Source organism: Odontomachus brunneus, unplaced genomic scaffold (genome assembly GCF_010583005.1).
Source record: "Odontomachus brunneus isolate Ranch 3 - 2012 unplaced genomic scaffold, Obru_v1 Obru_scaffold_230, whole genome shotgun sequence".
NCBI lineage: Eukaryota > Metazoa > Arthropoda > Insecta > Hymenoptera > Formicidae > Odontomachus > Odontomachus brunneus.
The window spans coordinates 238,714-245,995 of record NW_022639680.1 but is presented as its reverse complement, the minus strand read 5'-3'; positions in this window follow the sequence as shown (position 1 = coordinate 245,995).

Sequence of the window (7,282 nt, the reverse complement as noted above, 5' to 3'; positions counted from 1 at the left end):
AGTTTCTTTTATTATCAGAAAAAAATTTATTTAAATTTACAAAATAATTTATTTTACTTACTTTTAAAACATGTAAATATTTTTTAAATATATTTTTTACATACTTTTTAAAATATATATTTAAAAAAAATCTATTCTCTTCTTTTAAATAAATCATATGCTTTTGTATATAGATATACCATACGTACACAATATAAAGCGTCTCTCAATTAAAGTGACAGTGACGCAGTAAGCAAGGTGAACGACACAAGAATCAGCCCAAGTAACAGATTCACGTCAAAATGATGTAAAAAACTGGTCATAACTGGTCCAATGCAGTCAAGTGACTAAATAACGACGTCTTTAAAACGTTTTTTTTGTGACATTTTAATGACGTTTCTGTATAACGTCTTAAAAACGTATTATTGACGTTTAGAGGCGTCATAAAACGTCATTAAGTTGTCTAAAATGTCGTTATTGATCTGTGACATTAGACTATCATTTTGACGATATTCTCACGATATTTTTGATTATTCCATGGTTATTTTTTATCCTGAACTTACTTAGATTTGGATGTCATTTTGACGTGTCTGCTACCTGAGAGAGGTCTCAGGCTCGAATCTCAGCAATGCCCATACAGCACAGAAGCTTGCAGCAACATTGCTACAACGTTGCAAGATTGCATATTGCAGTGCAATGTTGCAGAGACTTTGCAGTGACATTAATTTGCAATATTACTTTAGCAATATTGCAGTAATATTTAAAAAAATATTACGAATATAATATATTTTATTTATTTACTAGTTATTTTTGTTACTTGTATTTCAAATTCAGTAATGTTTTACATCAATAATACTTATAGAATAGTACTTAGAATAGCACTCGTTAGTGGCAATCATTAATTTGTCTTATTGCATATTTTTTATACTTCTTATACCGTTTTTTCGGAGAAAATACTTTCTTTAGATTTAATATTCGTACTTGTTTAATTTTGTGGTTTTTTTTATTTCATTAAAATATTATATTCTTAAACGAAATATCATTTTTTAAAATGATGAAAATAAAACTTTTATTTCGTTCAAGGAAACCATGTCATTTGATGAAACAACACTATTGTTTTAAATAATATTTTTTAAAAGTTTCTCTCAAAATTTAGTAACTCGATTTGTTTAATTTGGATTTTCTTGGATTTTTTAATTTTTTTTGTTGGATTAATCATTATAACATTTTGTTAAAAATGTAAAAGTAATTATCACTGGTTCACTACATTACATCAATATTCATCGCATATCGAATGTTGCATTGTTTCAATATCTATCAACAAATTATCCAATAAACAACAAGTAAAAATTATATAACTATTATTTGGTGTTTGCTAGGTATGTTATAATGTACTGTGAACAATATAAGGATACATTATATAAGCATGAATTGTAAGAACATCGTTGGAGTCATCACAGTCACCGCGTGCGTGCTCGATCGTCAGGTTAAGCAACAGTTTAATGCGGTCAGAACATGGATGAGTGGTGACCAGTGGTATACCGCTTGATATACCGCTATCGAAATTATCGCAGGAGGATTCATGAAAGTTTGGAATGTGTTGACAACCTTCGATATCTAGTAGTTTATGAGACATGAGAAAATTAGGAATATAAGTATATTTTTGTAAACATTATGATTTTCTCATTTATCACCTTCGCATAATAATTCTCAGTATTTGATTACTATCAATATTTAACAGTGATTTATTATAAGTATTCACCAGAAATTAAGTACTGGCCAAAAAATTACTGAATTACTGGTAATATTTAATCACTAATAATTTTTCAGTATTTCTTAGTATGATATTTTTATAAGGGATGAATTAATCATTTATTTGTATTCTTATAAATAAAAATAGTTTGTTAATTAATAGTTTTAAGAAGTCTCATATGCAATTAAATGTCATAAAATATGCACAATTATTATACTTACTACAACTACTTACTACAATCCGTTTACATTTGCTCGTTACAGACGATATTAATCTCTAACAGATGATATAACCTCATATTTTTTGACAGCTTAGATTTGTTTATGTGTCCGACGATTGGGACCACTAGTAACTTTTACTGTACCAATCTCCGAACGTTTTAAAATCTCGTTTTAAAAGTTATTTTTATGATGAATTTCATCAAAGCAAGTTTCTAACGTCTTTCCGAAATTAAATATTCAATTATTTGCTCTCAAATATAAATAAATATCTAATTTTTATGTTATTAATTAGATGTTTCCTCTTAACGAATTTGTTAACGATTGACTATTATTTGGCCAAAGTATAGACGCCTGCTCATTTAACGATTCTTATTTTTAATACAAAAATGTCAAGTTGAACTAATTGATTTCCAAATATTCGTAAAATGTTAGAGGTTTTCATTATAATTATTATTAATTTTATTTATTAAAATAACATAGACAATTAATAACATAGACATATATTTAACATATAATGTTTGCAATTTATAATGTGTGTGCGTGTATGTATGTGTGTGTATGTGTTATTATATTATATTAATCATATAATTAATATAATATTAAAAAAATCAATACAGAACTTGCATACACACTGAAAATAAATCGAAATTATAGAAAGCTCCTTTGAATAGATTAACTAACAGTAAGATTTGAAAATGGCATATAAGGAGTAACACGGATGTCTTAGTGCTATTAGATATTAATATTATTTTTTAATATTAATATGATAGTGGGAGGGTAATATGTTAATTTATTAATTATTAAAATAAACAATCGATATTTTTTTCAAAGTGGTCGTACACTGGGACATGTTCGGCCATTGGGACGTTTACCTTATGTGCCATAAATAAAACATTTATTTTCTGACAGTAAGATTTGAAAATGGCATATAAGGAGCAAGCACGGATGTCTTAGTGCTATTAGATACTAATATTACTTTTTAACATTAATATAATAGTGGGAGGATAATATGTTTTTTCGCAACATATTTAATGAATCTATTTGAGTCATCGGTTTAATGTGGTTTTGGGAATTTAAATATATATATAAAAATTGGGACTCAAGGATCGGTCTAAATATGGAAGATTGATTCGGCGCGTACGATAATCGAAGAAATTTCGATACGTGCGTTTAATATGCTGGACATATTACCCTCCCACTATCATATTAATATTAAAAAATAATATTAATATCTAATAGCACTAAGACATCCGTGTTACTCCTTATATGCCATTTTCAAATCTTACTGTTAGTTAATCTATTCAAAGGAGCTTTCTATAATTTCGATTTATTTTCAGTGTGTATGCAAGTTCTGTATTGATTTTTTTAATATTATATTAATTATATGATTAATATAATATAATAACACATACACACACATACATACACGCACACACATTATAAATTGCAAACATTATATGTTAAATATATGTCTATGTTATTAATTGTCTATGTTATTTTTTTATAATTTATTATATTCCTATATCTACAGTAACATATCTATTTATAGTATCCATCTACTTGGACAATGTGACGTCTATAGTACGATGTTATTACGTCGTTCCCTTATAGAAATATCATACTAAGAATCATTGATAATTACTTATTATCCAATATTTTTAATACTCAAAATAAGTAATTATCAATGATTCTTAGTATGATATTTCTATAAGGGTTTTCCAACGATTAAAGCGAGACCAACTTCTACTATTATAAATGGATAAATTTGATGTTACATGTTGTACAATTTTTATCCTTACAAAAACTTAAAAATTTTGAAAGATAACTCTGGTTGCGTTACTTCGCGTTCACAGGATCTTAGCCTTATTATGATCGGCGCACGCAGGAGGGAATAGATATACGCAATGATGAACTAAAATCGAAGAATAATGCCGATGTTTATTATGTTACATCTGTGTGAGTGTGTCAATGTGCGAATAGGGTATATATATTAGGTGTACAACTTTGCTTCCGCCGTTTTTTTTCCGAAATTCGAGGCTTTATTGTAAAAAACTGGTTATACATTTATGATTCAAAATATTGTCCATCGTTGGCCACTACTTTCTCCCATCTTTCGGGTAGCGTACGAATCCCGCGTTGAAAAAACTGGTCATCTTTTGAGGCGATCCACGAATCGATCCAATTTTTTACTTCTTCATAAGACCGGAAGTGCTGGTCAGCCAGGCCGTGTGCCATTGATCGAAACAAGTGATAGTCAGAGGGAGCAACGTCTGGAGAATACGGCGGGTGAGGTAGGACTTCCCATTTCAACGTTTCCAGTTATGTCTTGACCACTTTCGCAACATGGGGTCGAGCATTGTCATGCTGCAAAATCATTTTATCGTGTCTCTCGTTGTATTGCGGCCGTTTGTCTTTCAATGCTCGGCTCAAACGCATCAGTTGCGTTCGACACCGATCGCCTGTGATTGTTTCAGTCGGTTTTAACAGCTCATAATACACTACGTCGAGCTGGTCCCACCAAATACAGAGCATGACCTTGGAGCCGTAAATATTCGGTTTGGCCGTCGACGTGGAAGCATGGCCGGGAACTCCCCATGATTTTCTGCGCTTAGGGTTATCGTAATGAACCCATTTTTCGTCCCCAGTCACAATGCGATACCGAAATCCCTTCCGTCTTTGCCTTTCAAGCAACTGTTCACAAGCAAACAAACGCCGTTCAACATCTCTCGGCTTCAATTCATACGGCACCCAATTTCCTTGCTTCTGAATCATTCTCATGGCTTTGAGGCGTTTTGAAATGGCTTGTTGAATCACTCCCAATGATCGTGCCAATTTTTCTTGATTTTGACACGAGTCTTGATCAAGTAATGCCTCCAATTCTGCATCTTCGAAAACCTTCTCTCTTCCACCGCTATGCCGGTCTTCGACATCAAAATCACTGTTCTTGAAGCGTTGAAACCACTCACGACACGTTCTTTCACTAATAGCGGCCTCACCATAAGTATTTGAGAGCATTCGATGAGCCTCAGCCGCAGATTTCTTCATATTGAAGCAGAAAATTAAAACTTCCCGCAAATGACGAGAATTTGGCTCGTAAACTGACATTTCCAATCGAGAATAACTTTATGATGCAGACACAAATCGACTAATGTTTCTATGGGTTTATGTTGACAGATGCCCAAGTTTATTGTATGACGTCTATAATCTATTTATTTCAACCACCACTTACCGCTAAAGCCATCTATAAGAAAACGGCGGAAGCAAAGTTGTACACCTAATATATTCGGCGTTAACGTGCTATCCCGCACCAATGCCTAATCCGTGCCGGTCGGCCGCGGGAAATGGTCGTCTTCGGTCGTGCCTACTTCCTGGGTGAGCAGCCGTGAACCCGGAAAGCCTCTGAGCGAGCGGCCTTCCTTGGCGAACGATGTATGACGGCCCCATGTGCAGACCTGGCTGTCTTCCGCGGTGATCTACCCTGTATGAAGCTCGACGACGTTTGTATGGTCTTGTCCACGGCCTGTGGTCGCGGCGATGGCAGCCTCTGCGGTGACGTCGCAAATCGTGGCAAGAGCGGCCGTCTCGCCCTGATGTTCCAAATTGCCAGCCGTTCTATAGGCGGCCTCGTGAGCCTTACGACATCCAAGCTCAACCTATGTAGAGTCCAGGATAGCAGCGTCTCCGTGGAATCCTTGATGGAATCGCGAGTCTCAGCTGCCGGTGGGATGCTGGTGAGCGAGCCCTGGAGCGTGTCCGTAGCTTCCACCTTCAAGGCCTTCGTGTAGCTGGACGTCGACGCGTGACCTACTCCTGATTCGGTCCTTAGAGGCCTCTTCAGGGGAGAGGTCGTCTGCGGTCGTGGACGCTTCTTCGGGGACGGCGTCCTAGGAATTTTGGTCGGCGACGGTGTGGCCGGGATTGACGATCAAGTTGACGCCGGCGAGGATACAGCCGTATGTGCCGGTGTCGCTGTTTGCTCCTCCTCGCTGTCTGGACCAAATAAGTCCAGCAGCTGTGCGCGTAGACGCCCCCGTGGTGTGCTCGCGGCCTCCTTCTGAAGCCGATACCGTGGCTTCTTCAGGTTGCCGTTAGCCTGTTCAGTCGTCTGGATATCTACTCCTTACAGGAGAGTTAGCTCAGAGTTCGCTTTTCACTCGTTGTCGCTTATTCTCGTAAGGTCCTTCCTCTCTTAAAGTCGAGAGCGAATTCAATCCCTGGGCACCTTGCCCTCTATTTATACTCCTTTTCTATCAGAGTGTTAAATATCAATGAGTTAAATTTCTTCGAAAATCGCGAGGTTCGCGATTCTCTAAATTTCGGTGCAGATCCCGTGTTTCCTCGAATTCGTCGCGAGGCTCGCGCTTACCGCTGCCCAGCCGCACTTCTTGGTAACGGGTCGCGAGCCTCACGCTTCTCAGAAGCGCGTCGCAAGGCTCGCGCTTTATAAAAGAACGGTGCGCGTAAAGTGCTCTCTAAATAAGGCTTTTCTTAGTTCTTTTAAATGTGAGTTTCCTGCATGGCGTCTCGCTTGCTGAGACGCCACAATAACGAATGGAGGGGAAAGGTAAAAAATTTTATATTTTTTTAAATAAAATACACCGTTGCAAAAAGTGCACCGTTTAAATACTGTAAAATTTTGTAGGAAACATTTTTCATATACCTCATATCTTAGGAATTATTCCATAAAAATGGAAAAGTCCATTTTCTTCAAAGGGCTGTTTCAATCCCTAAACCTTGAGATAAGCCTTTATAAAAAAAAATATAGGTTTCTTATTTTTTGATGCTTTACAACATATCCAAAGCGCATCAAAATCAGTTCCGCTAGGTTCTTTGTCATTTCTGGTGGAAACACGAAATTCTGTACGTAAAGTAAGGAATGAGCAATCCATAAATGATAAGTTCATGGGTAAACAGTGAAACAGTATCAAGGGAAATCAGTTTATAATGATCTTCAATTGTTATTGAAGACAATGGTTTAACCAAACCAAAGCACAAAACTCTTAGCACGCGGAATACCTTTATAGATAAAATTATGTAAGAAAACTGAAAAATAATATAAAGGGCTGCCAATGGACCAAACAATAATGTGTAAGAGAAAATTTGGTTTGTGAATCTTTGACCGTAGGCTCTAGGTAGAATCCCGTCTGTGCAATGTTAATGTTTTATATATAGTATTGCTTTATAAACGATTTGTTCTTTCTACGTAATAAAAAAACGTCATATAACTCTTTCGTTATTTTACCAGTGGTTCGTTATTTTATCACGACTTTACTATAAATGTCCTTCATGAAGAAGAGCATTTTCAGCATATAGACCTTACTGAACAATT